Raw genomic sequence first — 10,314 nt, 5'->3', positions numbered from 1 at the left:
GAAGCACCGGGCCTCCCCCGTCGAATAGTGGACCCGGTAATGGGCCCCCCGGTAGGGCACCAGGAAGGACCCCTCGAGCACCACTCCGGCACCCGCCGCCGCCGGCAGCTGGAGCTGGACCTGCCGGCGGAAAGACAGAATGTGCCGGAGGGCGGGGTCCTTACAGCCCAATGAGAGAGGGCTCAGAATGGAAATGGGCTTCCCCAGGGTGGAGAGGGCAGGCAACAGGGCGGCGTTGGGGAGGTAGAGCGGGACGGAGGTCAAGACCACCCGTACGCCCAGGTCCTCCAGGGGTTCCAAGGGGACAAACACGCCCCCCACCGCCAGGCCTCTTTCCACCGCCTCCTGCGCGGCGGCCTCCGACGCCAGGAAGAACACGGCCTTCCCGTACATTTTGGAGGCCGCCACGATGGCCGTAGGCCCCACCACCCTCGCCAATGCCCGCACATATGTTTCAATGTGGGGCGAGGCAGGCACCAAGTGGCAACGGACGCCGTGCCTCCTAGTCAGCGAGGGGAAGGGGCCGCGGTCACCAGGGATGGGTCCAGAGGCGGAGGGCGGGGCGGACGAGACGGCGGCACACAGAGGGTGTAGATCAATCTCTGATAATTTTCATATAACTTTACATTGTGCCTCTTCATATAACCTTGTGGTGGGTCTACCCACGTGTGACCTCTGTATCCTGGGACTTTGTATCAAAGCCTCATTTAGAAACTTTGCATTGCCCTTGGTATAATATTATAGCCCCTAAGGATAGAATAAGATAGAAGAAAAATTTATTTTTGCTAGCAGTAGAACAAGAGCTCTCCCCCCCCACTCTTAATCAATTGCCCTGTTGAATGAATGAGGTGTGGATGAGCAAGGCATGAAAGGCAGCACCTCCAGACAGCCTCAACTGTTGGAGAGGGGCTGGGAGCCAGACCCAAGAACAATAAAACGTGTCAAGTGGGCTCATTAAAGACAAGCAGACATACTGATGGCCTCGGGGGTTAGAAGCAAGCACCTTCTTTTGGAAACACCCTCTTTGCAGCATTGGAACAACACTCAAAAGAAAGCAGCACAAAGGACCAATGAACACAGACACAAAGTTTGAATCTGGTATAGATTTGCATAAGAGGAAAGCTGCTATAAAAGTGAGGTGTCTTGCAGAGGACCCCGGGTCTCGTCTTGTCAACATGGGAGCATCGATCCGGATCGGCAGAAGCCCGGCTCCACCCCCTCCCCCATCTAACTCACCTGGCCAGTGAAGTTAAGGGGAGCAACTAATTGGTAACAACAAGACAGAGTGTGTTTGTGTGTGTGTGTGTGAGTGTAAGTGTAATATATTATATGCATATAATACAGTGTTAATGAATACATGTATCACTAATAAATGTGGCGTTTTGTCTTATTCCCCCTAAAAAGATCCTGTGCAGTACTTTAAGTACAACATTTTGGTGGAGAATGCGAAAGGGGGAGCAAGCATAAAATCCACAGTTATTATAAAACTGGTGTGCACACCGCCAGCTTTAGCAAGCCTGGCACTAGAGGAAAAAAAAGTGTAAACTTTCAGTTAATTAACCAAACTCTGAAGGATATAGGAGTTTAGGTTTAAATTGTGTTCATGACTGAGCTAAAGAGGAGAACTTAGTGTTTCTCACTCTGATCCGGGGAAGGATCTAATCCGGGGAAGGATTTGTATAATTGGTGTATGAACCCTCGGTGGTAGCAGACCAAGTAATACAGAGGGAAGCTTAGCGTCTCTCCCTCTGGCCCAGAGTGGGTTAAAAACATAAGATGCAGATCTTGTTCTGTTAAACCAAACTCTGAAGAATATAGGAGTTTGGGCAGTGTAGTGTGGTTTATGTTTGTTTGTTTTGTTTTGGTAAGTAATATTGTGGTAATTTCACAATTTAAAAAAAAATGTTTAAGAAACGGAACCAGGAAGGGTGGGGGCTAGTTGAAAAGCCCACCCTCCTTGCTAAATTGGTAGTGAAACAAGGCTTGTGCCCATGGAAAGAAACTGTTTATTGAAAAAAGCAGGATCGGGCCCAGGCAAGCAACAGATAGAGAAACTGGAAAACAGGTTGGGTACAAAGAGTTAAAACAGCACTCTCAAATCTTACAGCAGCAGTAACATCAGGAGAAGGAACATTTAAGACCCCAGAAGGGGGCAGACCTTTGGGACCCCTCTGGAAATTGGGAAGGGAGATATTTGGGTAAATTCCTCCTCCCAGGGCCAAAATGCCATTGAAACAGTTAACAACAGTGCCTGCTTCTGCCTCAGATCTCCAGGCCATGGCAAAATGGCTGAAGATTTTAAAACAGAAATTTTTTTCTAGATGGAGTGTTAACACCCTTTTACTGAAAGAAAGGAAGGATTTACACTCACAAGAAATGCACCACTTAATTAGCATTTGTGCAGCCCCAAGTAACCAAACACACTGTGGCAGAGACTAAGCAGGTTCTGCCGTGGTGGAAGCACTGTGCTAATTTGTTTCCAAGCTTCTATCTTTCAGGCTCTGAACCGGAACATCAGGAGAGCTGGTACCAGCTGAAGAGTTATAAAATACCATGGTTATAGTGTCATGACAAAGTCTGTGTTCAGTGTTTTGTGTTGCATGTTCTGTGTCTGTCTCTAGTGGTGTCCTGTGCTAGCATTGGGTCCAGAAAAAGAGGGAATACTACACTAGACAGGGTAAATGTCTTTTCCTCTCTCTACTTCCCCCATCTCCATCCAACTTATCAATCACCCCTTGTGTCCAAAAGACTTTGGTCCCCAGTGCATCAGGGTTATTTTGTTTTGTTTTGTTAGGTTCTCTAATAATCATTTTGTTGTTAATTTTTGTTCTTGATACATTTGTATTGTTAGTTACATTTGCTTGTATTATTATTAATTCCACACTTTCCTCTATGCACTCTGGTTCTATTTCCCCAAGCCCTGAAGGGTAGTTCTTGGGCCCCCATAACCTGTAAAACCTTGGCCCATAATTGTATGGCCCCATCTTTCAGGTCCCCAGAAACCTCTGAGAACAACTGTTAAAAATAGGAAATTCTACAACATTTTAGCAACTAAATGTTAGTTTAAGTCCAAATCAGCTTAACCTTGCATAACAACTGTGGTACTCCTACAAAATCTTATTTGTTGTGTGTGCTTAAGAAGGTCCTGACCTCAGTGACTTTTATTGTTTGATGGCTATTGCAGCATCAAACTTGGGCCTCATTTTGTTTGTCAATGTACCCAATTATTGTAATGGTAATGGTTTTGTTGTATTTCCAATTATTATAATTATAATTGTTTGCATTTGTGTTTATGTTATATCTGGTGTTTAGTCAATTCTAATAGTTTTAGTTATATTCACCTGGTTATAATTGTTTGGTTTGTTTGCAACAAATACAAAAGATTTATATGGTGACCACTCAAGAATTGTTCTTGAGAGGTCAAAAGGGGGACAATGTAGATCAATCTCTGATAATTTTCATATAACTTTACATTGTGCCTCTTCATATAACCTTGTGGTGGGTCTACCCACGTGTGACCTCTGTATCCTGGGACTTTGTATCAAAGCCTCATTTAGAAACTTTGCATTGCCTAGGGTTACCATATTTCAGCAAGCAAAAAAGAGGACGGGAGGAGCCCCGCCCTAGCCCCGCCCCTGCCCCTCCCACTTCCCGCCCCCCCAGAACCCCCAACCCTCCCCCCGTTCCTTGTCCCCTGACTGCCCCCTCCTGGGACCCCTGCCCCTAACTGCCCCCCAGGACTCCACTCCCTATCTAAGCCTCCCTGCCTCTTGTCCCCTGACTGCCCCAACCCTTATCCACACCCACACCCCCAGACAGACCCCTGGGACTCCCACGCCCCATCCAACCACTCCCCACCCCCTGACAGCCCCCCCAGAACTCCCAACCCATCTAAACCCCTCTGCTCCCTGTCCCCTGACTGCTCCGATCCCTCTCCGCACTCCTGCCCCCTGACAGCCCCCCCCAGAACTCCCAGTCCCCCACCCCCCCGCTCCTTGTCCCCTGACTGCCCCCTCCTGGGACCGCTGCTCCTAACTGCCCTCCAGAACCCCACCCCCTACCTAAGACTCCCTGTTCCTTGTCCCCTAACTGCCCCCTCCTAAGACCCCCCCCAACTGCCCCCCAGGACCCTACCCCCTACCTGTATCCTGACTGCCCAAAACTTTCTCCACTCCCCCCAAAAAGCCCCCCCCGTTTCTTGACTGCCCCCTCCAGAACCTCCCTGCCCCTTCTCCTGCCCCCTGGCCCCCTTACCCTGCTGCTCAGAACAGGGTGTTGGGCTCTGTGCGAGCCGAGCCGGACATGTGGCTGCGCTCCCCAGCACAACAAAACCCGGTCCCTGGCCCTGCACAGTGCTGCCGGACCGGGCTACAGGGGAGAGCTGCCGGCTCAGAATGCAGGGCGGATCCGGCTCCTCTACAGCTGCTCCAGAGTCCAGCCCGGGACTTTCCTGCAGCCCTCCCAGCCGCTCGCTCTGCTCTGCCGGGGGAGGGGGGAAATCCCGGACATTGTGAGTGCTTTACAAATTCCCCCCGGACGCTATTTTTAGAACAAAAAGGAGGACATGTCCGGGTAAATCCGGACGAATGGTAACCCTAGCATTGCCCTTGGTATAATATTATAGCCCCTAAGGATAGAATAAGATAGAAGAAAAATTTATTTTTGCTAGCAGTAGAACAAGAGTTCTCCCCCCCCCACTCTTAATCAATTGCCCTGTTGAATGAATGAGGTGTGGATGAGCAAGGCATGAAAGGCAGCACCTCCAGACAGCCTCAACTGTTGGAGAGGGGCTGGGAGCCAGACCCAAAAACAATAAAACGTGTCAAGTGGGCTCATTAAAGACAAGCAGACATACTGATGGCCTCGGGGGTTAGAAGCAAGCACCTTCTTTTGGAAACACCCTCTTTGCAGCATTGGAACAACACTCAAAAGAAAGCAGCACAAAGGACCAATGGACACAGACACAAAGTTTGAATCTGGTATAGATTTGCATAAGAGGAAAGCTGCTATAAAAGTGAGGTGTCTTGCAGAGGACCCCGGGTCTCGTCTTGTCAACATGGGAGCATCAATCCGGATCGGCAGAAGCCCGGCTCCACCCCCTCCCCCATCTAACTCACCTGGCCAGTGAAGTTAAGGGGAGCAACTAATTGGTAACAACAAGACGGAGTGTGTTTGTGTGTGTGTGTGTGAGTGTAAGTGTAATATATTATATGCATATAATACAGTGTTAATTAATACATGTATCACTAATAAATGTGGCGTTTTGTCTTATTCCCCATGGGAGCATCAATCCGGATCGGCAGAAGCCCGGCTCCACCCCCTCCCCCATCTAACTCACCTGGCCAGTGAAGTTAAGGGGAGCAACTAATTGGTAACAACAAGACGGAGTGTGTTTGTGTGTGTGTGTGTGAGTGTAAGTGTAATATATTATATGCATATAATACAGTGTTAATGAATACATGTATCACTAATAAATGTGGCGTTTTGTCTTATTCCCCCTAAAAAGATCCTGTGCAGTACTTTAAGTACAACAAGGTGCGGTGGCCACCTGGGCGTACGCCCTGGGGGCCTGAGACTGAACGCCACCAGAGCTGGTGGAAGGGACTGCAGGAGAGGGAGGGGCCGTGGCCGATGTCGGGGCCGCGGCTGGTGTCGGGGCCGCGGCGGGGATTGCAGCCCCGCCCACAGGAGGCTTGGCTCCACGGGCGGGGCCCTTGCCCTTCTTCCTCCCTTGGCCCTTCCTGCCGGTGGAGGGGGCAGCCGTGGCAGCGGCGGTGTCCAGGACAGGGCCAGCCGAGGGGCCGGCCACTGGGGCGGATGGGGGTTCAGGGGCAGGGGCAGAGGCAGGGGCAGGGGCGGGGGCAGGGGCAGGGGAAGGGATAGGGGCAGAGTCCCCTGCCATTACAACCTGCAGCTGCTCCTCCCCTCTAAGCAAGGGACAGAGGAGGAGGGTCCAGCAAACGGGCCAGGGAAAGCGGGGAAGAAGGGGGAGGGGGCTAACCACTCCCTCCTAGAAGGCTACAGGAAGGGGAGGAGGGCGCCCCCGGGGTGGGTGATGGGGGAACGAGGAAAAAGCAACCACTCCTCCCCGCTAGGCTGCAGGCTGGGGAGGAGGGTGCCAACGGAGGGGGCACACAGGGGCGAAAAAGGAGGGGGGGGCACAGGTGCCAGAAAGAAAGCCGGCTCCTCCGGCTACACTGGGGGGGGGGGGGGGAACCACAACAACAGTAAAAGGGGGGGGACGTGAACAGTGCAAAGGGGGGGCAACAAAACGGGGGCACAAGCGCGCGCGGGGGGAGAGGGGGGAGTGGGCGCACCAGAGCAGCGGCTCAGGAACAAAGTGGAATGTCCAGCCAGCTGCAGCCCAAGGACGAGGGTAGGAGGAAAAACTCCAGCCAGCCGCAGCCCAAGGACAGGGCCGGGAACACAGCCAGCAGGCTAGGAACCGAGGGGGGGGGAACGGGCACCAAAGAAAATAAACCGAAGGGACTCAAAAGGGTGGGGTGGGGTGGGGTAGGGCCAACTAATACAGGGGGGGGCTACAGGGAGGGGACCCCACCAGCTAAACGCAGTTGGGGGGCAGGAGAAGTCCAGGGCGAGGGAAACGGTGCACCCACAGTGCTCGTGAAGCGTAGGCTCTGCCGTTCACTGCTGCAGGTAAACAGTCCCGGACGGTGGAAGAGGCGGGGGGAGCAAACAGCCCCGCCGAGGGGCGAGAAGCAGGTCCAGGTGGCACACGGGGCGGTGGAGGGGTTGCCGGCGGCTGTCGGCGGTGGGGGTGGTGGCAGAGGGGGAGCAGATGGACGAAGGGGGGGGGCACCGCACCCCCCCCGCGCCCCCTTCAACAGTCCGCTACGGGGGACGGGACAGCAGGATCCCAAGTCGACCTCGGAGCTTCCTGGCAAGCGATGGCTTCCAGTCCAAGGAATTACGAGCGAGAGGCTCAGTACCGTCCACACTCTGAACGCGACCGGAGGCACCACCACCCCAGGAGCAAAGATGGCAAAGTCACTCGAAACACAGTTCTCAAACAACCCCCTCCACAATCTCTCGAACCAGGGACGCAGTCTCTTCGCGCTCCGCGACGGAGGCAGCGGCTCCCACACAGGACCAGCAGCAGCAGCGAGCGGCAGTCAGCCGGCCGGGCAGCCGGCCAGGCAGGCAAGCAAGCAGGCAGGTGGGCCCCCAGATGGTGTCGGTGTTGGTGTTGGGGGGCCGGTGCTTCTCCCTCCGGAGGCGAGGGCGAGGGGGGGGGCAGGCCGGTGAGGCCCCCCCCACCGCACTCACTCACTCACTCACTCAGGCAGCAGCAGCAGCAGCAGCAGCAACAGCAGCAATAGCAGCGGCAGGAGAGGGCCAGGGAAGGACGGAGGGAGAAGGGAGCACAGAGAGCTCCAGCACCCTGTAGTGAGGGGGCCTGGCTCCCGACGGCCCCTGAGAGGGACGAGCCCCTCCGGATGCGAAAGTGGGCAGAGCCACTGGAGCGTGCGCCCGCCCCCCAAAGGTCAAAGCCCAGGACAGGAAGTATAAAAGCCCCACCCCAGGGCTCAGAAGTGGCCTGGCTGCTGGAGAAGCCAGATGCTGGGGGCCTAGCTCCTGCTGGGGAGACTACTGCAGCCTGTGACTGACCCGAGGACTGGCCATACCAGTCAAGGCCTGATGGTGACCAGACCCCGGAGAAGCTGTTAAGCCTACCTGTGAGAGGCGACCCAGAGGAGCTGCCAAGCCTATGGCTTGCCGAGTACCCTGAGGAGCCCATTGTGACGTTATTGACATAAACTGGGACCGTATAGATCATTGTTGCAACCAAGGTCCTGTAGTGGCACCCAAATCTTGTATAAAGGGGGTCAAATGGGGTGTCTAAGACAAGGTTATGGTTTACTGGTTATGATTATGCTGTCTATATGTGTGTATCAGTTTTGTGGTCGAAGTTATGAATATTGGCTCTATACTGTCTGTATGGCAAACTTATGCTATGCTTCTGGGTGACATCCCAGACAAGCTGAGATTAGCTCTGCCTAGCCTGCTTGATGGCCCATTAAGGACCATCAGCTATACAATGGACCCATTGAGAGAAGGCAGATACGCCTTGTAACTCAGCAAAGTATGCAGGGACTGGCCCATGTGACTCCAGACTCCATTTTGCTGTAATTTTCCACGGTAAGAACAAAGAGGTATTCTTACACCTGGAAAAGACTATATAAGGCTGATGCCTCATCTCCATCTTGTTTTCAATCCTGCTTCATACCTCTGGAGGAACTTTGCCACACGCTGAAGCTTTGAACAGAGGACTGAGGACCCATCCCAGCGGGGGATGTATTCCAGAGACTTGATTTGAACCTGCAGTTCAGTCCATTGCTGCTGCAAGCCTGAACCAAGAACTGTGCCATTACTGTATGTAATTGATTCCATTTAACCAATTCTAGCTCTCATCTCTATCTTTTTCCTTTTATAAATAAACCTTTAGATTTTAGATTCTAAAGGATTGGCAACAGCGTGATTTGTGGGAAAGATCTGATTTGTATATGGACCTGGGTCTGGGGCTTGGTCCTTTGGGATCAGGAGAACCTTTTTCTGTTACTTGGGTACTGGTTTTCATAACCATTTGTCCCCGTACGAGTGGCACTGGTGGTTATACTGGGAAACTGGAGTGTCTAAGGAGATTGCTTGAGAGACTTGCGGTTAGCCAATGGGGTGAGACCGAAGTTCCCTTAGTCTGGCTGGTTTGGTTTGCCTTAGAGGTGGAAAATACCCCAGCCTTGGGCTGCAACTGCCCTGTTTAAGCAATTTGTCCTGAGTTGGCACTCTCAGTTGGGTTCCGCCAGAACCGCATTGTCACACCCATGGTGCTTGATTCCGTGGAGGACACCGACCAGATGCAGGTACTGCTAGATGGGGAGATAGGAAGTAGCCTGGGGGCAGCCGACCCTAGTCTGGCTGTGGCACACCCAGAGCCAATGTCAGTGTGTTGTGGCCAGGATCCCCACTGACACAGCAGCAGGCTGCCTGCCGCTGTTAGGGCCCTGGGCTGGGATGCAGTGGAGTGGGCGGGCCTGTGTCCCCCCTGCCACCCCACTCACGAGTGGCAGTCTTCCCCCTTGCCCCAGATGCCCTGACCCAGGGCCTGGGCTTGTTCCTGAACTATTTGCTCAGCCCCTGCCTGAGGGCCTGAGCTCCAGACTGTGTGTTGCCCCGCCCTGACCAAGGGCCTGGGCCGATTATTGAACTATTTGCTCAGCCTCTGCCTGAGGGTCTGAGCCCTTGACTGTTTCCTGCCCCACCAGGCTAATTCCCTGACTCACTGGACCTAAGTAGTGAGGCGGCCTGGGTCCCAGCTGCCCCAGAGAGGGGTGACCCCCCAATCGAACCCCTCTACAACACCTCACCATCATTATCTTTACAGCCCATCAGTCAGGTAGGGCACTGCTGCTATCCCCATCATACAGTTGGAGAATTGAAATACAAAGGCCCAGACCCTCAAAGGTATTTAGGCTCCTAATTGCCATTGAAATCAATGGAAGTTAGAAACCTAAATTCCTTTTAGGATGTGGGCTGAAGAGACTAAGGGCTTAACTACACTTCAGCTTTCTTGTTGGTAACCTGAGTTGCTTTGTGTTAAAGTATCTGCTGTCCACAATCAAAATGTTTCACTGTGGATCATCTGGCCTTTGAACACACATTATGAACCCTATGATATCTATGAACATTGCTGGCATTGCTATTCCTCTAGTCATTCTTGGAAACGCAGCTGCTTCCCTGGTTGATGAATCCTTTTACAGGACACTTGGGGTACGTCTACACTACCCGCTGGATCGGCGGGTAGTGATCGATCTATTGGGGATCGATTTATCGCGTCTCGTCTAGATGTGATAAATTGATCCCCGAACGCTCTCCCCGTCGACTCCAGAACTCCACTGCTGCGAGAGGCGGAAGCGGAGTTGACGGGGGAGCAGCGGCTGTCGAACTTTGCGTCCTCACGGCGCAGGAAAGTTGATCTAAGATACATTGACTTCAGCTACGCTATTCTCGAGGCTGAAGTTGCATATCTTAGATTGATTCCCCCCCTCCCCCCCCCAGTGTAGACCAGGCCTTGGATGACAGAAAGGAGCTATTATATTGTCGTCTTGGTAGTTGCAGAATGACAGTGGAATGTATACTTGGGAGACTGAAAGGTAGATGGAGATGTCTTCTGCTTTGGTTGGAAGCTGATGAGAAATATCTGGCTCTTATGATAATTGCATGCTGTGTGTTCCACAAACTTTATGAGAGTATCTGGTGAGACATCTGTGACACTGCACCCCATATTCTTCATAG

General features: G+C 52.7%; 1 long non-coding RNA gene across 1 annotated transcript; it reads right to left on the bottom strand.

Moving 5' to 3' along the window:
• Nucleotides 1–1,121: 1,121 nt before the first annotated feature.
• Nucleotides 1,122–7,464, bottom strand: LOC135973107 (uncharacterized). Its single transcript, XR_010589803.1, has 2 exons — nucleotides 5,057–7,464; nucleotides 1,122–1,396 (listed from the first exon to the last, which is right to left on the bottom strand). It is a non-coding gene; the product is annotated as an uncharacterized LOC135973107 (long non-coding RNA).
• Nucleotides 7,465–10,314: the final 2,850 nt, after the last annotated feature.

Source organism: Chrysemys picta, chromosome 8 (genome assembly GCF_011386835.1).
Source record: "Chrysemys picta bellii isolate R12L10 chromosome 8, ASM1138683v2, whole genome shotgun sequence".
Lineage (NCBI taxonomy): Eukaryota > Metazoa > Chordata > Testudines > Emydidae > Chrysemys > Chrysemys picta.
The sequence above is the reverse complement of the archived record's forward strand: the minus strand, read 5'-3'. Positions and strand labels throughout refer to the sequence as shown.